A 22,915-nucleotide genomic window follows, 5' to 3' on the forward strand; every position below is an offset into this window, starting at 1 on the left:
TGAATGAAAAGTGGCAAGAGAAGAGCAGGGGAGGACAGAAAGGCTTCCAGCAGCTTCTTTATTACTACCTCATCCCTCCTCCTGCTCACGGCTGGGGGCACACGGTTTGTGCCCCTTCCTCGCTCAGCATTGGGGGAAATGCATGCTATGGGCCTGTGTGTGGCTGATGTTTATTTTACTTCCATGTGCCTCGAAGGACTGGAGAGGCATCTATGTGACTGACATGTGTCTCACTAATCCCCGTCTGACTGGAACATGATTGACGACACACGACTAATTGGATCACGGCTGACTGACACCTGCTTTGTGGGCACGGCCCACCCAGCAAGCACACCTCAGCCTGGAGCTTGTCTGCGGGAACCCGTCTGACTGACAGCTGCTCAATCCTACAGGGCGGCTGGCATCTTGCCACATGCTGATGGGCCTTCAGTCCTGCCCTCAGGCTTCTAGGAAGGGCTCCTTTCCTCTGTAGGCCTTGAGCAAAGGATGCATGGACAGCTGGGCTGTAGCTGCTCCTCAGCCCCTGACCCGGCCCCTCCTCCCATGCTGGGCATCTGGATCAGAGCCCAGCATGGGCTCTGCAGTTCACGTGATCCAGATAAGCCCAGTCCTGATGAGGTTCCACGCTGGGCCCCTCACCATGGCTTTCGAGGCATCTCTCCAGAGGCTGCAGCTGTTCAGAGCCCTTGGGCAGGGACAGAGCAAGGGGACTCAGGGTAACAGAGAGACACAAAGATAAAACAGTAGAGGCCAAGTATCTGGGAAACAAAGGTATTTAAGCAGGACTTCAATCTTTCTCCTGCCTTTGAATAATGATGACAGGATCTGTAAACTGCCTTCACATCCTTAACAGCATTTTCTCTTTGTAATAACCAAGATTTTTAGCCCCATTTTGCAAAGGGACAAGATGGAGGCCCAGAGTATTTGTTAAAGCGACTTGTCTAAGGTCACACAGCCAGGGCTCAAATCTGTATATTCTAGCTCCAAATTCCGTGCTTTTTATTAACACTGTAGCACTAAAATGTAAGCTGTCTTCTGGAAAACACTTGACACCCACAAAGGTGGTCAGGTCTGGGAATGAGGAACAGCTAGGTGTCGTCTTTTAGCTAGCAGGCTTGAAGGCCAGTATATTAAATACCTGAGAAGCGGAGATAATAGGAAGAAATTGGGCATAAATCCTGGTTTTTGTCTGGGGCAATAAAGGGCAAGAGAGGGGTGTGGATTTGACACAAGCCAACGCTTGGAGACTGAACCGACATCCGGAGAGCCAAGTAGCAGCAACAGTCAACATGAAATTCCAGATGAAACAATAAACCACCAAGAGGAAGATAGCATCACATGCAGAAATGTGTGTGATACATGGTGTGCTTGTGTGTATGTATGTGGATGTATCACATCCAAGGATATGATAAAGGTTCCGTGTTGAGTTCAAATGTGGCTCTTATGGAAGACCGATGGGTAGTGTGTTTCACGTGATCCCATCAAGTGACCTCAAAGCAGAGAGAATCAATTTCCTGGGGGAGAGCTTTACCTAAGAGCTGTTGGTCAGCATAATGTATCCTTGATAATTACTTTTACAGGAATTCCTGGGATAATCGCCTGTCTTTCTTACCTAAATGAATGATAACCAGACATAGTAAGAATATGGAATAATGGGTCTGTTAAGGGGATTCTGTGGGAGATCAAGATGGCATTATGCAGATTTGCAAACAGTGACTGGTCTGAATTCATACAGGGATAAAGTCTGGAGAATTCTGAGGGAATAATTACTACCTTATCCCTCCTGGAACATCAACCATCTGATTTTGGCATTAGCTGTAGGCAAAGGATTCACCACTGATGTCACCAGTGAGCACATGAAAGACAAGTATTCTGTAACTTCATGTGAAAGAACTTCTACTACAGAAACTTGGCAAATAATGAACAAAAATTATAATTTATAATGAAAACAACTACAAGCTTGATTATTCTAAAAGGAGGATTACTGGTGTAACAACTGACAGAGCCAAGAGTTTGTGTCCCCAAATGGTCCTCCATTAATTACAAAATTCAACAGATGCCCCATTAAATCTCCGAAATATCATCACGGCCCTTGCCTTGAAGACTCTGTGGTTAGAAAGTTCCAAGGTCCCACTGTCACCCTGAAGCATAGATGCTTGCACATAAGGGGACCCTGTGGCGTACGTGCTTGCATATAAGGTGACCCACCATTTCCCAATGATATTTTTGTGAAGTGTTTTGTCAACTTGAGTTTATGAAGTCGAACCATGGGAAACTGCTGTTTAGACCTGCAAAAATGGCAGATTCACTCAGTTCAACCTAATATAAACTTTTTAGAAATTTAGAGGAAATAGCTAGCTACCTGTAATGTCTCATTTATTTTAGTTACTCAGATGTATTTAAAATGGCATCATCTGGAAAAAATATATGGACTTATAAGACTGCTTTCCCCTATCCTCATATCTCATGAAATGGTATTATTCAAATTCTCCTCATTAATCTTTGGCATCAGGGCCTTGAGTTCATCCAACAGTTCTGTCATACTTGTCTGTCAAGTCCCACTGTGTGACACCACAGGAATTTTCTCCCTGTCTCATGTACCCATTCCCAGGACATTAGGACAGTTGACTTTTCGGGTCATTGGTCAGGAAGGGGTGTTGTCATGATCCCATCAACATAACCACCTAACACCTCACTTTGTAAGGCGACCTTCCAATGGCTTGATTCCATCCGACACTTGCCCTTGAGTTCATATCACAAAGAATGATGACTAAATCTGTGCTAAATTTGTTTGCCTTCTCTGGTACCAAGTCCACCCAGCGACCTATATAAACATCCTGAAGTAGCACTGACTCCACTTCAGGATGTACAAACAATATTTCATGGTTCAAAATTAAGTAATTTAGAGACAAGTCTTTTACTAAGGAGACTTTCTAAGGACTCAAATATAAGATGACTCTATCTTTTCTGGGGGAATTTTTTAGTGGAGGGAGCTGCCATCCCTTACATAAGCCTATTTGGGAGACTACTTTCAATTTTGAGTACAAGTGTGTAGCAATTAACCTTTCTGGAAAATTCGGCAGCAAAATGGCCCCCAGGTAACTGAGTGAATGAACTTTTTGAGTAGGTAATTTAACATTTCCCATTTGGATGCCAAGACTTTTTTTTTTTTCCCCCCGAACACAGGTTTTCTTTTTGGCAAAATTCACATTTAGCTAATTCTACCTGGCAGCATTTAGCCCACCAGTTTGACTGTTTCATGTTGTCTCCTGGCACCTGTGAATATAACCCTGACATCCAATGGATAAAAGGATCCTGGTCTCCCTGTTTGCCAGGACAGGAGGACATGTTTCTAGTTCACATAGAAACTGTGTCAAATTGTTGAAGGACAGTCTCATTGTATGCCATTTAAAAACAAAAACAAAACAGAACTTGCTATCCTACCCACCACTCTGACTCTCACAGTGAATTTAGAAAAAATGAGTGGAAGAAACAGAGAGAGGGAATTAAAAGCCTTGGATCGATACTATTAAGATCACATGACTTGAACCATAAATGATTTATATACATGAAATAAAAGCCAATAATATATCAGGGGTCTTAGTTTATTCGTTCTAAACGTTCTCTATTGAGTGAAACAGAATCAAACCATGATCAATGGTCAAATAAGTGAACTAAAGCCACCTGTCCCTCACGGAGAACATTAGGACAAGTGACCCTGATCTGCAGTTTGTAAAGATGAAATGTGACATGGAGATTTCAAGGAATATGAATTCGACCAGCATTTTCCAAACTTGAGCCATCTGAGCACCATCTTTACAATTTTGGTCACACCCACAAACTACCTGTGCTATCATTACCTTAATCTCTTTCTTTTAATCATCTCCTTTTCATTTGCTTATGTTTATTCTAAAAGGAAGCCTTACGTTTCTGTCATACATGGAAAATCAGTCCCACTAGCCTGAATTAATCAAAATACAAAAGCTTAACTATCACTATGAGCGGATGTCTTTGCCCCCATCCCTCTGGTTTCAAGAAGACGGGATTTTCACGGAACATTCCTAGAATCTTGTAGAACATTTCTTCTCTTACCAAAGGCAGCAAGAATTTACCTAGTTGGCAGGCATAGTCATTTGGTCCAAATGTCTTGATTGGTACGGCTAATATAAAGAAAAAATACAATTTGGGCGCCTGGGTGGCTCAGTCGTTAAGCGTCTGCCTTCGGCTCAGGTCATGATCTCAGGATCCTGGGATCGAGCCCCGCATCGGGCTCCCTGCTCGGCAGGAAGCCTGCCTCTCCCTCTCCCACTCCCCCTGCTTGTGTTCCTGCTCTAGCTATCTCTCTGTCAAATAAATAAATAAAATCTTTTAAAAAAAAGAAAAAAGAAAAAATACAATTTTTGTCTCCTTCTCCTCCCCTGTACACCTGGACTGGAATAAGGCAATAATCTGCCGCAATTGGGTCTGTTCCTCTCTTTGCCTCAGGTGCTGCGCAAGGTGTCAGCTAGGGGGCGATGTGGGAGGGTATTAGTGAGGCTAAGGAACCAAGCTTCAGTCTAGCCTTCATCATAGTAAGGATGCCATTGTAATCTCCCATCCACCTTCTGCTTTTGTCTTTTTTCTCAGTTGATTCAGAATTCAGATGGAAAGAATAGGGTTGGATCCCCAAAACTTATTACGTCCCTCAAATCCCAACAAATTTAACATTTTAAAGAAATTATCAGTCTACTACCTAAAATCCTCTCATGCACCAACAAGACATTTGTCCCACTTTGGTATACACCAAAAATGGACAATAATTTGGGAAGTTATAGAAATTTATCCTTTTTTTTCTAGCTAGAATAGATGATACTTTGAGTTTACCCTGATGGACTCTATGCAAAGAGTTAATGATAATAATTTGTAATAATTGGGGCACTCAAAACTGAGAGCAAAGTCTAAAGCATTCTAGTGGTCAAATCACCCGGGAGCAGGGAGATATTCAAAAGATTTAAAAACCAGTACAGGGCACCTGGGTGGCTCAGTTGGTTAAGCGACTGCCTTCGGCTCAGGTCATGATCCTGGAGTCCCAGGATCGAGTCCCGCATCGGGCTCCCTGCTCAGCAGGGAGTCTGCTTCTCCCTCTGACCCTCCCCCCTCTCATGTGCTCGCTCTCATTCTCTCTCTCTCAAATAAATAAATAAAATCTTAAAAAAAAAAATAACAATAAAAACCAGTACGACATTGGCTGGGACAATGAGAACAGATTCCAACCATATACAACTAGTGTGGCCTCCTTCAGCTTGGGGCAATTAAAAAACCTCTCAGACCTTGCTACCCAGAATGCCTCCTACAGACCAGCATCATCAGTCTTTTAGGAGCTTGTCAGAAATGCAGACTTTCAGGCCCCACTCCAGATCCATAGGATCACAATGTGCATTTTATCAAAATCCCCAGGTGATTCATATGCACGTTAATGCGTTAATGAGCAAGAAGCACAGTGCACCTCTGCGTTTCTGAAAAGCTGCCTGGGGGTGGGGCTGAGGGGGTGGTGATGGGGAAATGGGGAGTTGTTGCTCAGTAAGTATAATATTGCAGTTATGCAAGATGAATAAGTTCTGGAGATCCGCTGTACAGCATAGTGTCTATGGTGAATGATACCATATTGTGTATTTAAAATGTTGTTAAGAGTGTAGATCTCATGTTAAGTAGTCTCTTTTTTTTTTTTTTTTTAAATCACAAAGGGACACAAGAAAACCTTGGGAGGTGTTGGCTGTGTCCGTTATCTTGATTGTGGTGATGGTATCATGGGTGTATGCACACGTCCAAACTCATCAAACCATACACATTAAACATGCGCAGGGTTTGTGTTTTTTTGTATACAGTTATACTTTAATAAAGCTGCTTTAAAAAGACAGTACTAAAGGATTTTCTCCTCCCTCTCAAAACATTAAAAAGCTGCCAAGGGACACTACTAGTCTGTGGACCCCACTTTGAGTAGCAAGGCTCTCCGAGGTCTGGAAGGCAGGGAGTGGATGTCACTAGACTCTGGAATTTGCTCCCAGGCACCTGGCTGGTGCTTGCCCCCCCCCCACCCCCCTCTTCCCTCCTGTGGACTGTGGCAATAGGAGCAGTGCCTCCAAATCTGACTTGGGTTCCTGGGCAGCCAGGTTACCTACCTGCCTCCCACTGACAGTGTTAGCTTCCTGTTTCACTGTCAAGAAATGAGTTATTTCCATCCAGAAGGACTTTACAGGGTCCCTGAATTAACTTTCTCTGAGTATTGAAGCCTTCGATTATAAAAGGAATAGATGCTCTTAAAAAAAAAAAAAAAAGATCTGCAACCAATAGGGCAAATGCTAACATTTGTTAAACATCTGTGGTGGGTACCTGGATGTCTGTTATATTATTCCCTATATATTTGAAATTTTGAAATTAAAAGACAAAAACAGTATTAAGTAAAACCAATAAATACCCAACTGAGATAAGAAGAACTGCAAAGAAAAGGATAAAAATCACCCATAATTCCACTAGCCAGATATACCTTTGTGTATTTATCCACTCAGTCCCTTTTCTTGTTAAAAAGGAAATTTTAAATTTGCATTTTTATCATAATTATGTAAACACGTGCTTATAATTCCTCTCCTTCATAAATCCCAGTTGAAATAGTCACAGAAAAGTAAATAAAGAGGGCAGGTGGTGTGGGGTAGGGAGACTTTCATCAGCACTGACAAACAGGGAAGCTTGCCAGGCAGTGAGCCGAATCCCCAGCGTGGAGAGACACGGGTGGTGGGCTGTGGGCCATGGGTCCACGGAGCTGCTGGCCCTGGCGGGTCCCCCAGACTTCAGGCCAAGCCACGTGGAGGCATTTCTGCAACGAGCTCCTTATGAGGGCACTTAGAGGGGAGCGCAGTGCCCTACTAACTTCTGCTGCCAAAATAAACTCAGAAAGGAAACTGCTTTGCCCGGCAGGAAACTTCTCTCCTGCAATGCTGACTCCCCCGGAAACTCACTTCCTACTACTCATTGCAGGCAACCAAAACCCCAGTCCAGCAAAAGATAACTACAAAAATACAAGCTTCCCCATCTCCCTCTTGTCAGAGACAAAAAGATCAAACAAGGACCCACAGGCTCTCTGACAGACCTATTTTTTAAAACCCAGGATTGGACAGGAAGCTCTCCCTCTGTACAGATGCCCAAAGAGAAAAATGACAGGGGCAGGGGAGCCGTGACGATGGGGGGGCAGTGTGCCACCAAGAGAAGATTTGGGAATTTAAATAGAGATTGTGTTAGACCTAAGCCAGGAAAAATGAGAAAGCTCTTTATTCTGATTCCTACTTCATCTTTTCTTGAGATTTAACAAGACACTACATTTTATAAAAAGACAGTAATTAAGAAATACTGTTTTTAGCCCAAAGACAGCATGGTTAGGTTCAAAGGAAAGGCTTTGGATTTAGACAACCCAGGTTGGAATTTTGGCTCTGCCATTTATCAGCTGTGAGCGTGACCTCTCTGTGTCTCGGTTTCTTCATCTGTAAAAAGGGCTGGTAATGATAGTCCCTATCTCATAGAATTCTCAAGATTAATGTGATGATATACGTCCACTGTTTGGCAAAAAGCAGTGACTAATATTACATATTCTTCTTGCTGTTAAAAAAAAAAAAACTTAGCCTATTTTAAAATCCAATGGACAGCTTCTGGTTTCTAGAGAGTGAATTTAGCCTACATGTTCACCTCTATTCTCTCCCCAAATACCAATGAAATAATACAAAGCAAAAATCTGAGTAGCCCTGAGAGAGAGAGAAAGCTACTACCAATACTCAGAAACTCTGGAGACTTCCTGGAAGATGTAAAAGGACAGACAGACTGACGGAAAACTCCCCACTGGGCTGCTCACTCCAGCTCTGCTGGGGGTGAGCAGAATCCTTGCCCCCTGGCTCTCCAGCACATTCCTCTGGGGAAGGAGTGCTGCCCAGGGGGGAGAAATGAAGAAAGCAGAGTTGCTCACTCAGGGCTTGAGAAAAGAATGGAATACACCCTTAAAGAATTTTTGCAAGTGTTTCCTTGATTCTTCCTTCAGAGATACAGTGGTTGCTGGCAGGAGTGACACAATGTGTGTGAGTGTGCACATGTGAGTGGGGGCGTGGTGTGGGGGGGTACATGCATGCACCTATTTGTATTCCAGATCCTCAGGCACAGCCACATAGGCTCCTTGCTGTGGAAGGTGACCAGATGGAAATTGGAGGAGCACAGAGAAAGAAGCCCTCCCTCCGTCAGATACAAAGGCAGCTGTATGCTGTGGCGGAACACGCAGTTCCAAACTCCCAGGCAGCTGTCTTCGTTCTCCTTGTCCATACATCTTGTGCAGAGCACGAGGACTCAACGAGACATTGTTGCTTGTTAATAATTTCCATAATCTTCAGTATCAGCTACTAAGCCAGCAGCCTACTCCACATAAGCAATAATAATTTATAGTTGCAGTTAATGGGCTGTTTTATAGGAACCCACAATTATAATTGGATGTCAAGTGTTGTGAATCTCAGCGGATGGGAAGCGACAACTACAGGGGCCTGATGTTTAATTTTTTAATGTGATTATTAAATTTCCCATCTCCTTGCTCCTCTACTCTCAATGTGGCTTCCAGCTGTGGCCCCATCTTTGTCCATGCTGTCTTCTCCTGCCCAGAATCTTGAATTTTACTTCTGTAAACCTGTTTTAGTCCTATGGCTTTTTACTGAGCAGAGGTAGACAGCCACCCACTGGCCCGGACCCTGCAGAAATAGAGCACCTACCAACTTTTCTGTTAGGAACCCCGTCCCCGCTAAAAACAAAACAAAACAAAACAAAACAAAAACCCAGCCCAGAAAGTATCCTAGGTCTCCAGGTTTGCTCAGCTCTCAGCTTGGCAGCCCCAGCCCATTCAGAAGGTGACCACAGGGAGTACCTGGCTCCTTCAACCCAGTGGTCACAGGCTCTTGGAAAGGACCTTGGCATTTTATAGGCAGAATGTGTCCTTAGAGTTCTCCTGCTCTGGATTCTGGGACATAGGTTAACACAGGACTCACCGATAAGCAGTGTCAGGGAAGTGGTATAGTTGTTTGAGGAAGTAGCAAATAGGTTGAGGAATCATACAAACCATGCTTTGACATGTGCACTCCTGGGTGAGGGAGAAAGTATGGCCTTCTTCTAATGAGGATGAGGAAGACCTCCCAGGAGATGAGATGCTAGGGGCCGTTTGAGCAAGAGAAGGAAAGAACTATCCAGTGGCAGCCCTGGGCCCAGCTGCCTTATTCATTTAAGATCCCAGCTTAACCAAGACCTCAGTGTCCAAAGCCAAGTACAGAATTTAAAGGAACACAAAACAGTTCAAAGGTGAGCAAGGACCCAACAATTCCCAGGGCAGTTCGGACACAAGCCGAAGTCTAATCTAAGTTTAAATTTAGATCCTTCTCCATAACCCATTCTGGAACCCTGCCAAATCCAGAACCCAGGAAATAGTAGCCCTGCATTGTCTTGCCTTAAATCCATAACCAGGGTCCAAATCCCAAGCCCATGTCAGGATGAGGAATAAGGTGTGGAGGCAAAGGCATTGAGTTATTAGAAACCATCATGCATTAGTCATTACCTAAATCCACAACCCTCTGACCCAGCATTTCTCTATTGGGAAGGAACCACACTCTGAATAAGCTTGACTCATGGCACCCAAAATACCTTATTTCCCATGGACTTCCAGTTCTCTGAGGACAGAGACTATCTTCCCTTCAACCAGAAAATCCCAGGCTGAGCACAGGGCCCAGCATAATAAATAAATAATGCTCCATGACTCAGTGGCAAAGACAGAATTGATGGAGAAGAAGACAGTCTTTGGGGTCCATAGGGCTTGCTTGAGAATCCCTACTCTGTCACTTCCTAGCCGTGTGACCTTGAGCACGCCCCCTCCCCTCCCTCGGCTGTGAAATGGTGTCCTTGGGAGTAGCGGTGAGGACAAAATGGAACAGTGAACACAGACTACTTGGTGCAGAATGTTGGTTTCCTTTTTCTTTCTCCAAGGGCAGTGTCCCTGAGGATGGTACTGCATAATATCTATTTTTTTCTATCCATCTCTGAGTGCAGAATCCTCACAGGGTTTCAGATTCCTAGAGCCCTTGTGACCTGCCAAATCTACTTGGCCATCCTGCTGTCCAATATTCTATTGGGCATCTTTCCAGGATGGAGTTTCCACAGCTTTCTGTGTTCATTATTTATCGCCACAGTAGGGCTGTGTAACAAATAATCACAGAACTTAAGGGGTATCAAACAGCAAACATTTAGGTTGCTCCCGAGCCCCTGGGTTGGCTGAGCTGTTCTGTTGCTTGGGGCCGTCACTGGCTGATCTTCTGCATGTGCCATCAGCTGGGGTCCTTAGCCTTGCTCTGTGGGATTTCCCCGTCCTCCAGCACACCAGCCTGTCCTACTTCATATGGCAATGACAGGGTTCCAAGAGATGAATGCAAGCCTATGAGAGCCCCCTGAGGCCTGGGCTCACAGCTGACACACCATCACTTCCATCCTTAGTAACCAGGCCAGCCCAGTCTCCAGCGTTAAGTGCCTCTTGATAGAAAGAACTTCAGGGAATGAAGGGGGGGAAGTCGGAGGGGGAGATGAACCATGAGAGACGATGGACTCTGAAGAACAAACTGAAGGTTCTAGAAGGGAGGGGGTGGGAGGATGGGTTAGCCTGGTGATGGGTATTAAAGAGGGCATGCTCTGCATGGAGCACTGGGTGTTATGCACAAATAATGAATCATGGAACACTACATCAAAAACTAATGATGTAATGTATGGTGATTAACATAACAATAAAAATTAAAAAAAAAAAAGAACTTCAGGGTCACCTTGCAGGGCAAAAGGATTCAGAGAAGGGAAGGACTGTGACCATTTTTTAAAAAAATAGTCAATCCATTATATCCTCTTTGCCCCACTGGGTCTCTTGAAGTTTAAGAAGGGGCATAAGAGGCTGAAGGGAATGATGTGCTTGGACTAGAGTCAGAAACATTTGGGTTCTAACCAGCTCTGGCGCACATATTACTTAGGCTTTCCGAGCCTCAATTTCCTCATCTATACAGTAACATCAGTAGCCAGAACTTCTGACCCCTTGGTGAATTCCCATTACTCCAATGGGGCATGCCCAACCCTCTGGTAGTAAGGACAGGAAGAAAAATCGAAACAGCAGTTTGTTAAAATCACTATCTGGTGGTGGCCCTGAGCCTACCTGCCTGCAGAGGCAAAGGCTGACTCTGTGCTGCCCATTCAGATCCCAGGTCAGCCATGACCCCAGTGTCCAAAGCCAAGTACAGAGCCATGCATGGGTCACCGTGAAGACGATCTTTCACCATGTCCCAGGAAAACACTTCTCTAGGCAGCTATAAATAGGAAAAGCCAATGGCAAAAAAGGAAGCCAATGTGCATAAGCAGCTGCATGACTTACTATCCCTTCCATTTTTCACCAAAGTCCATGGGAGAAACCAAAGATACATGCCATGACCCGTTTTCTCCAGGTAGCTTTTGTATCTAGCACAAATGTTCTCCCTCCTGCCTTCATCAATGATCTGTCTTCCCCAAGGTGGCACTCACTGGGCCACAACAGCTCTTTCTCTAATTAATTATTTCATTTGCATTTTCTCATTATAATGTTATTATCCTAAAGTGAGAGTCCTATTACCGGGGCAACCAGAAGTGGTGCCTTGTGGATTCAGTCTTCACGGACCTAAATTCTACTTGGTTAAAATCCACTTGTGGGGTCAGAGAACAAAAAAACATTCCACTGTTCCTCATGCCTTAGTTCCTTACTTTGTCTTTCTCCAAACAACACAGAGTTGACCTCTATGGTTTCTCCCAAATGTACCACATAATTCATTTTACTTCTGCTCACCAGCCACAATATCTTATCTCCTCCTGTAAGCGGATTCCCCTCTGATCAATACTGCCTACTCAAGACCTACCTCGTGGGGCCGGGATGAGGCTAAATGGGAATGTATTTAAGTTCTTAGTACAGTGCTCAGTACATAGCAAGCAGCTCAATAAAGATTAACGACCAGTATTACTATTAGTATTAACGTTACTTTCAGTATTCGTCTTTCACCATCCTCCTTAGAAGTCACCGGAAGTCCTTAGGTTAGCTGTACCTCGCCACCCTACACCCTCTTTGCAAGACAGGAAAGCTTCTCCCCCCAGGCTATGCCCCTCGACTCTTCAGGGGTCTACACCAGCAGCTACACCCAGGTCGAGGAACTGTTACTGCCTCAGCTGGAAAAGAAGCTTCTGGGCCAAGTCCAAAGGGAAAGAGACAAGAGGCCTCGCCCTGCAATTTCTGTGGTGACACCTGAGCCAAGCAGAGGCCGGGGCCTCAGGGACTGGGTGGGCCTGGGGAGGTCCCTGTGGGTCTCCCTTCAGAGCAAAGATGAGGAAACCACCAGCTGGCAGGAAACAGATACGACACAAACGCTCTGCTGGAATCACTATAAAGAGGGGAAGCCAATGGAGTGGAAAGGAAAGCATTTAACAGCTAAGTGTTCTTTGCAGCAGCAGGCTCACACCTCATTTTATCAGACATTATTTACACAAAGAAGGTGTGATGGTGCGTATGGCATCATTAGGCAGGGATTGCTTCCGTAACTGTGAATACAGAAGCCCGGGGGAAGCAGCCGCTCTGAAACTCCTCAAGGACAAGCTGGAAACCAAGTACAGACTCAGCCACCCCCTCTGTCATCCAGAAAGGTGGTCATCGCGCTCGTCGATCATTTCCTCTCTCACGCTGCTCTCTCAGCCCATCGGTAATAAATATAGGGTGGATATGAATCCCTGTCTCAGAAGTCAGGGGTGCGCGAATGGTCACATCTCTCTCTTTTCAATAACCAGCCTATTTCCCCATTCCGGGTCTCGCAGTGCTGGCGGGAACCTCCGCCTCAGTTTCTCAGGGCCCCCTGGGCTCAGCCCAGACCATGCTGTCAAGGATCTGGGGCTTTGTGCAGTGCCCAGGCGTGGGGCCCAGGATCTTCAGCCATCAGTTACCCCCCGAGAGTTCCATCGTTCCGTCTGTGTGGTGCTTTCAGGTCTGCTTGCGCTGTTTCCACCCCAGGGGTGGGACATGGGGTACGTGGCAGGTCCTTACACTCTGTGTCCACGGACACATCATATACCCATTTCTCCCTGGGCTTGCTCTGCCTTCCCACTGCTCTGGGGCCCCACTGGCCTTTCTCACCTACCCCAGCCCAGGGGATCTCTCTTTTTTTTAGTCTCTCTCCTTCCTGAGTCTTCCAAGCCAGTATGCCTCCTCCCACAAACCTATCCTCAACATGTTTAGGCTTTCAGCAACAACAACAGAAATCTCGGGGGATACTTCTGCCTCCAGCCCTGACACATTCCTCCCCCGAAACAATCAAACACCAAGCCTGCCACCTGCCTACATAGGAGAAAGGAAAAAGGAGAAAATACAAATTCATGTCTCGCAATATTATCCAAACACCAGCACTTAAGACATCCTTGACTACATGTTATATCCACCCAGAGAGTCTGTCCTTTCGGGAGCATGCCAATACACTCAGAGTATGGATGGTATTTTAACCAAGCCTTGAAGATACTTGCCCACCGGCTCATTGCTGGATCAGACGTTCATGTGGGAGTGAGGTGCTCCAGAGAGGAGGAAGGTGGAAGAATCTTTGGAAGCTCAGGACAGAGCCGGGCAGTATCCCTCGTGGCCTGACCCCAACCTGCAGTTTCCCACATCATTCTCTCTTGGATTTCGAAGACCCCTCTGAAGAATGAAATCATCATGCTGCAGGTACTGAAACACAGACCCATAACATAGGCAACAACTCAAAGCCACCGCCAGTCTCAGAGTCTGTTCAGGCCCTCAACAAAGTCAGTGGTTGCCTGCTCTGCACTAGAGGCTGAGGGAGCTCCAAATATTTGTTCGTTTTCTCATGCATTTCACTGATACTTCTTGAGTGCTCACTCTGTGCCAGCCATTGTTCTGGGCTCTAGGGATACAATGTGAAGGCAAGATAACCCAGGCATCTTGTGGAAATAACATTTTATGGGAGAAGACATAAGATAAACAAATAACTAAGCAAATAAATTGATGATAGAAAGAAAATTAAGGCAGTGTAGGGAGCTGGAGAATGATGAGGGGTCTCTTTTTTTTAAGATTTTATTTATTTATTTTAGAGAGAGAGAGCACAAGTACGGGGAGGGAGAGAGGGAGAGAGACAGAGAGAGAGAGAATCTCAAGCAGACTCCGTGCTGAGTACAGAGCCTGATGGGGCTTGATCCCGCAACACTGAGATCATGACCTGAGCTGAAATCAAGATTTGGATGCCCAACGGACTGAACCACCCAGGAACCCCAGGGGTCTCTATCTTACACAGGCTGATCAGAAAAGGTCCCCTGATGAGGTGACCTTGAGCAGGGTAAGGATGACAACAAGATGATGGGGGAGAATAGTATTCCATGCAGAGGGAGAAGAAGCAAGAGGGATTGTGCTGGGTGTGTGTGAATAACTGGCCGAGCCTAAGTTGTGAAAACAACAGGGTAGGAGATGAAGTTAATGAGACATGAAAAGTCCCAACCTGTAAAGCCTCTAGTCATAGCAGGAATTCTGACTCTATTCTAAGCACCATGGGAAACCACTGGAGAGTTTTAGTCAGGAGAGTACATGGTTCATGTCGAAATGATCTCTCAGCCTCAAGTGTACAGAATGGATTGTGGGAGGAGAGATGAACACATGGTCAAGTCTGTTTGGTGACTGGTACAGTACTATAGGTAGGAAATGATGGCGGGCTACAGCAGGGTGGAGGCAGGGAAGATGGCAAGAAGTGGACACATGCTGGTTATATTTTGGAGATAGGGATGGCAGGTCATGCTGAAGCACTTGATGTTGGGGATGAGGGGCAGAGAGGAAGGAACAAAGCATGTTTAAGGCACCGTTCCTATTCTAGAGAAATTCACAGTAGACCATAAAAGACTTTCATAAAATACATTATTCCTATCAAATGCCAAGGACCAATTTCTTATTACCTGGCCTTAGAACTTTCTAGAAAGATCAATGTTCATGCTCCTTAGCTGCCTGCTCAATATGCTGTAGAGCTTATATTCCTAACCAGGTGGTCTTCTGGGATGGGAAAGTTTCCCACCAAACTGGGATCTCACAGGGTTTGGGTATGAACTTGTCTGGGGGATGCAAGCAATGATGACTGGATTCTTCCTCCAACATCTCAGTGACACCAGCCTCGGCTCAAACACCTCTCAGTGATGGGAAGCTCATTACTTCCAAGACAGTCCAGTCTGGCTGTAGATCATTTTGACTACCAGCTTGATTTCCTTAATAAAATCTTCCTTTGAACCAAATATGAGTCCCTATATCTCTTGCTTGAACTTATTTTCCTTTCATGCAAAAAGGAGTTGGAAGATCAGAAAAAGGAGGTCTTCATAAGAACCAGAGCTTATTCCTGGTACAGTGTCTTCAATTCTCTCTCAATTTTGCTTCAATTACTAGATGCTCCTTGTAGAAGGCACTCCTTTCTACAGGAGGGAAGATGTAAATGAGCCCCTACACTTGAGTTATGAGAGGGTATATCTGTTGGTATAGGCCAGCTACTGTAACAAACAGTCCCAACAGCCTAGTAGTTTAACAATAAACCTTTATATCTTTCTTACATCATAGTCTGTGGCAAAGTAAATTCTTGGCCACTCCTCCAGCAGAAAGATGGGGTCTTTTCCCCTTCTCCTTCAAGCTGGGTTGGCCCATCACTGACTTGATCAATGGACTTTGGCAGAAGTGATGCTGTGCCAGTCTAGGTCTAGCCTTTAAGAGGGAGAATAGCCTCTGACTGCACACTTGGGTGGAAGCCAACCTCCATGTAAGAAGTCAGATTACCTTGAAACTTCCATGCTGTGAGGAAACCCAAGCTAGCCAGAAGGAGAGGTCACATGAAAAGAGAGAGACGGACAGAGAGAGAGACAGGGGTGCCAGCCAGCATCTAGCTTTTTCAGCCGTCCCAGCCCAGGTACCTACGTGTGAATGAAGAAGCCATCCTGAATATTCCAGTCCCCTACCTTACATCCCCTGCCTGACTTCTCCTGGGTGCCTTTAGTGATTGGCTACAGAGTGTACCGTTAAGACCCAAACTCTAAGAGCCAAATTGCCTAGGTCTAAATTCAGGCTCTATGACTTACTAGCTGTAAGTAACTTGGACAAGTCACTCGACCTCTCTGGTTCTCAGATTCTTCACCTGCAAATGTGAATAACAAGAGTATCCACTTCATAGAGTTACTGGGAAGATGGAATCAGTTCATATATGTCAAGCAATTGTTGTAGTGACTGGTACAAATGTTAGCTGCTATTGATGTGAGCATGACCAGCAAGGATAAGATTGCGACTGAATTCTGATCGGTTGAACTGGGTTAGAATCTGACTGGTCCCAATAACAGTGAGTAGGGGGGGTGGTTGTCCTAGAAGGGGTTCCCCACAAGCCGGCCTCAAAACAAGGATTTATGTGACAGTCATTTACTAGCTGTGCTCCCAAGAAAAGCCTGCATGGGTGGGGGTGGGGGGTGGGAGAGTGGGACTGGAAGGGAAGTGGGTCAGGCATGGCCATGGCCTCATCAAGCAGAGTAGTTTCTACTTATGCAGCAGAAACTAATCCTAACTAAACACTGATGCACGCTCACACCCTATGGGCTGCAGTCTCTGTATCTTAATATTAGTGCTAGCTAACTTTTACTGAGCAAATGCCACGTTCTAGGTACTGTGCCAAGTACTTTCCATATATTTTCTCATCTAATTTTCAAAACCTGATGAGCTATTACATCCTCATGATAGGTCCTAACAGGCAAACAATTCACCAAAGTTTCCATTTAAGTAAGTATCTGATGATGTTCATTAGATTCTGCAGATGAAGTGTCCTCATGTACATCCTCCTCCTCTAAATAACGTCTGAGAAGATATGCACATATACACGTAAACCTACTGGCTGACATAAACTTCCCTAGTGCAGCGAAAGCTGGAACACACTTATGGGTAATAAGTGCAGGGTTATTCATTCTTAGGTGAGGCTAAGAGGGTGTAACTGTGATGTAGCTTGAAGCCCTTGGTCTATCAAGGTCCAAGGTCAGTGATGGACCCTAGGTTTCATCCTGAGCCCAATCTGATTAGTTAGCTCTTAGAGCAAAGGCTGAGGCTATCCACGCTTAGGTGGAGGCTGCAGCCATCGACTAGTCATGTCTCCATGGCCATAAGACTGTGTCTTCGTCCCTTCAGCTGCTGTAACAAGAGTACCATAAACTGGGGGAGCTTATAAACAACAGAAATTAATTTTTCTCTGAAGGCTGTAAAGTTTAAGATCAAGGCACGGGCAGAGCTGGTGTCTGGTGAGAGCCCTCTTCCTGGTTCAGACAACCCACTTCTTGCTGTGTCCTCACAGGCTGGAAGGAAAGAGGGAACGCTCTAGGGCCTTTCACCAGGGCACTAATCCCATCCCAGAGGGCTCTTCCCTCGTGACCCAATCCCCTCCCAAAGGCCCCACCTCCTAATACCTCCGCGTGGGGTAGCGGACTTGAACATATGAGTGGGGTGGGGGCACAAGCATTCAGACCCCAGCAGACTGGACAGGAACTGTACCAGCCACACCTGTGAGAACACATCAACTTGCGGGGATACCTTATCATTCCACTTTGCAGATAAGGGAGGGAGGTTGGAAGTTAGGTCATTTCCTCCAAGTCACAGAGGCAAAGGTGGAATCACACACCTAGACTTGTTGCCAGGGCTGTCGCTTGCAATCACCATCTTATTAGGACAGCCTCCTACTTTGACACCAGCCCCTGCATGGCCCTTGGGCAGGAAGGGGACAGTGAGGGCTGCTTCGGGCTCGGGCTAGAGCCTCCCTTCATGCCCAGGATCCAGTGCTATCTCTGCCTGCTTCACCCCCCAACACACTCCCTCTGATCCCCAGGATTCCTAGTACCCAGAGACCCCAGCCTCCCAGGCAGGATGGGGCCTCGGTGGCCTGGCTTCAGCCCTGCCTGTCCAGTCCACCCCGATCCCCGCCCCACACACCGCGCCGCAGGGCCGGCAATCCGGCGCGAGCTGCCCCGCCCAGCGCTCCCCTCCGCAGGCCAGGCTCGATCGATCGCGACGCTCCCCCCCGCAGCCGCCTCTGCCAAGAGAGGCAATTTACCACCAGCTCCGAGGTCACGGAAGGGGTCGGCCGCCTGCACTGCTGGTGCTTTTACGCCGCTATAAAAACCATTTAAAGGGCCACTTTGTAAGCCGGCAGCGCTGCTTTCACCAGAGGAGGAGGGGAGCAGCGGAAGCCACGCGCCCGCAAGCCTCCTTTCCAGCCCCCAGAGGATCCCCCAGAACCTCTGCTGCAGGAGTTCAGAGCCCGAGCGCCAGGCCTGGAGGGCCGCCCCCATGCCGGCTGCATGAGCTGGAGGGGAGCCCGATGCCCCCAAACCCGACTAACCCCCGCCTCTCAGACTGTTCATCCCTAAGTGCCTGCGCCCTGCTCCGTGCCTGGCACCCTTGAATGCTTCGCTTCTGCCACTTTTAGCATCTCGAGGGCGAGGGCGTGGGTGCTATTATCATAATGCCCATTTGTCAGAGGAAAAACCCGAGGCTCAGGGGACCCTAAGTGACTTGCTCCAGATCTCACAGCCAGCAAGTAGCAAAGCCTGGGTTTAAACTCCAAAAGTCTGACTCCAAAGCTGATGGTCTTGATTTAATCATGGGGTGACCGCTCAGCACCCATATTTTGATAAAGGCCATCACTTTGATGAGGGAGCAGAAGGCAAGCTGAGGGCAAAGCCCAAGCTGACACCCCACAATCCCCCCCCACTCCCAAGTGGGCTATGTGTGACATGCCTCAGGCACTCCTGGCTGCCCTAAAGCTAAGGGAAGGAAAAACAAATGGTCAACTAATAGAGATCACAGTCCTGCAAGACATGAGGCTCCTCGGTTTATAAAATGTCTTAGTGATTTACAAGAAAAAAAGCATTCTTATCAATAACCTCACTTCCAGGAGGAAACTCCCAACTGTCTTCATGTTAACGCTTTACTAGAAGGAAAACCCACCTTACCTTGACAATGGCAAGGCCTCCAGTATCTTGTAGGTCCTCTTTAGCATAGGAAAGTTCGTTTGAAAACCTCCCTTCTCCTTGCATTCCCCAACTCCTGAGTATTTGATCAGTCACCTCTCACAACCTTGGTGCAGCAGCTCTTTCTGCCCACAGGTCCTGTCCCCGTGCTTTAATAAAATCACCTTTTTGCACCAAAGACGTCTTAAGAATTCTTGGCCATCGACTCAGGACCTCACATATATTCCAAAACTACATCAACTTCAGCCTCAAAGACCTCTGGCTCACCAGCCACAAAGGTGAAAACCTTCGGGCGGTAAGGAACCATACCAGCATCCCAGCTGTTTCCTTCTCCCCGCTGGGGGCTCCTAAATGCCCTTCCCACTCCCGTCTGCCTGTTCAGCTACCTCCACCTGCAGATAGAGTTGGTCACTGTTTCTTTTGGGCCACCGCTGAATTCATTCATTTATTCCTTCATTCGGTGAGTCATTCCACAGACACGTATTGATTTCTGCTCTGTGCCAGGAGCACGGAATTGGGCTGCAGGCCCAGGGACACAACATTCCTACAGTCTAGTAGAGGAGACAGATGTGTAAGCAGGCAATTGTAATGAGGACAGACGCAGAGCTGAAAGGGGAGGGAAGCCGGGAAGGCTGCCGGAGCAAGGGCCATTCAAGTTACAGTCGGAAGGATGAGCAGAAATTACCCAGGCTAAGAAGGGTGGAGAAATATGTTCCAGGCAGAGGGAACAGCATGGACAAAGACCCAGGGCTGAGCACCAGCACAGCACAAAATCTCCCTCATCGTTTAGTTACTGGAGCAACCCAGCCAAGTTTCATGTATGGCTGGAGCATAAAGTGACAGAAGCCAATGGGTGCCTTCTAATTTTGGTCCCAACACCTCCATTCTTGGAGATGGACAACTGAGGTGGTCTCAGTCTTAGGCAAAGTGTTGTAAGTTTTTATGCCACTATAAAACTTGTATGGCTTGGGGACAGGTGCCCCACCTTCTACATAGGAAAATTTGAGGCACCTCTGGGGAGAAAGGGAGGTAGGGTGTGGCAGGTGAGCAAGGGGGGCCAGGTCACCATGGGCCTTGTAAGCCAGGTTAACTCATTTGGCCTTTCTCAAACAGAGGGCAAATGGCAAGTCATCAAAGGGCTGAGTGCTGGGGAGCTGACCAGATTCTCCTCCCACACAGTCACTCTGGGGACAGAGTGACAGCCTGCCTGCTTTTAAAAGGTTCCTAGGAAGCCTGGGGCAAAAAAAAAAAAAGTCATGCTTCTCAGGTTAGGAAACATGTGAGTTCTTTAAAAATGAAATTTTAGGGGACTGGGGAAGAAGGCAGTCTCTTAAAAAGCCAAGGAAGGAGAGAGCATTTCTGGCCAGTGTCATCCCATAGGTCTCTCGGCCCCTATTGACTCCACAGGGAGTGGGGGACCCCACATCAGTGTCTTCTCCCTTACAGAGACCAAGGGGCCCTTCAGCTTCTGCCTCTCTGCCTCAGGATCCCTGGGCACCTTTGCACTCTAGTCCCGGGGCTCACTGCAGACCATCCTACCTCATGGGTTGAATCTAACTTTTGTCTCCAAGCCCTGGATTCCACACCAGCCTGGGTTTTCCCAGGCTTGATCCTACCTATTGTCTCACTTTTCTTGAGTCTTCAATATTTTTCCATTCTCCCTCTGCTGGGAAGCATCCTTGAGTGTCCTGAGCTAAACAAATGACCCTTTCCCTCAGGCCCCCACCATCTTTTTTCCTCCACCATTACACTTTTCTCTATAAAAGCAACCTCTGTTCATGGTTCCCGCTTCCTCTAAGACATCTGCCTAATGCCAACAAGGCTACCAATCCTTAAGCATTTGTCTTCTGCCAGCTCTGTGTCATGAGCTCATCCATTTCTCATATGACCGTGTGAATTATGATCGTCCTCATTTTACAGACAGGGAAACTGAGGCTCCAGGGAGGGAGGATGAAGTAAACTGCTGAGTCGTACTACTGGCCCTAAACCCTGCTTTGCCTTCCATGAAGGCAGACACCTATCTTATCCCTGCCTTCGCCCTGGTAGATTTGAGGCACTCGATAAATATTTATTGAATGAATGAATGTTCAAATACATTAGTGACTTTCTGCTAGCTTGTCTGGAGCCCTTTTCTGCAAAGTTTTATAATTTAGTAATAAATACATTTGGTAGCGATATTACATGTATCATTGTGTCTCATAATCCCAGAATTCCTTTATGAATTAAGTATCTTGAAAAATAAAATAGAGTGGAATTCAATACAATTCTGAACCATTCTATCTCATGTCTTCATCCTTGCTATCAAAATGCCAATGCCTTCTTAAACAGGAGAGAATGCCGGCTACATATTAATTTGGTTTTAGCTCGTGAAATACACTCAGGCATGCACGGTACAAAACAAAACAATATTCAAGAAGGAGACAAAAATAATCAAAAGGGATAAATTTGGTAAATCCTATACAAAATGCAGCAGGTCTGAAAATACTTATTGGGAGAAACACACATTAAAGAAAGGTTATTTAGCAGACCGAAGAGGGAAAAACATCCAAAAGAATGAAACGGTACAAATTTAGACAATGTTTCAAAGAAATAAAAAATTAAGTAAAAAATTTCCTTAGGCCAATGGAAGAAAATGGCCTTAGACTGATACGCATAGCCAACTAGGTGAATGGTCTATAGATAAATTGCTACCAGTCAGAATGGATTAGGTTCTGCTGCAGTAACAACCCATCACTCTCAGTGGCTTAACACACAGAAGGTTATTTCTCACTCACCCTCCATTTCCAGCACACGTTGAGTGAGGCTACACTCCACGTCATCTTCATCCCAGGAACCAGGCTGATAGTACAGCCCCTACCCAGAATATTACCAAAATGTGGTAAACATTGTTCTAACATGAAGAGTTTCTGCTTAGAAGTGAGAGATGTCACTTCTGCTCACATGTGACTGACCGAAGCAAATCTCATTGTTTTGCTTGAGCTTAACTGGGCAGGGATGTGTAACTCTCCCACAGGGAGGGCAGCATATAATAACCTTCCACTTCAGGCAAATTGGATTTAGGCAAATGGTTAATACTCTACTTCCTTCATCCCCCCCTCCAAAACATACCTTCTTCTAAGTCACAAATTCTAACGTGTAAAAAACCACCAGGAAACAAGTTTCAATGCAGTTTCTGGAATCCACCTCCAGAGAGGCTGATTTAGGAGATCTTGGGTGGTCCCTTAGGACCTACATGGCCACACCGGGTGACCTTGATGTCTGGTGGAATATGGCCCATTTTGAGAAACATTGATTTAATCTCAGATAGAAACTGCTATCTTCTCCAAATGACCTTTCCTCATTCCTTGCTCAAGATGCATGCAACCAAGGGTGCCTGGGTGGCTTAGTTGGTTAAGTGACTGCCTTCGGCTCAGGTCATGATCCTGGAGTCCCAGGATCGAGTCCCACATCGGGCTCCCTGCTCAGCAGGGAGTCTGCTTCTCCCTCTGACCCTCCTCCCTCTCGTGCTCTCTGTCTCTCATTCTCTCTCGCAAATAAATAAATAAAATCTTTAAAAAAAAAAAAAAAGATGCATGCAACCAAATACCCTCAAAATATTAGTGACTTGAGCAACACGGAGATTTATTTATCTCTTGCAACAGTAAGAAGCCTTGAGAGGAGGAGTCCAGGATTGCTCTGGTAACTCCTTGGTTATCAGGGACCCAGCCTCCTGATGTTCCATTATCTTTAGTCACCTCATGGTCCAAGATGGCTGCTTGTGCTTAGCCATTACATCCATATTCCAGGCAGCCAGAGGAAGGACAGG

This window comes from Neomonachus schauinslandi, chromosome 5 (assembly GCF_002201575.2).
Source record: "Neomonachus schauinslandi chromosome 5, ASM220157v2, whole genome shotgun sequence".
Taxonomy (NCBI): Eukaryota; Metazoa; Chordata; class Mammalia; order Carnivora; family Phocidae; genus Neomonachus; species Neomonachus schauinslandi.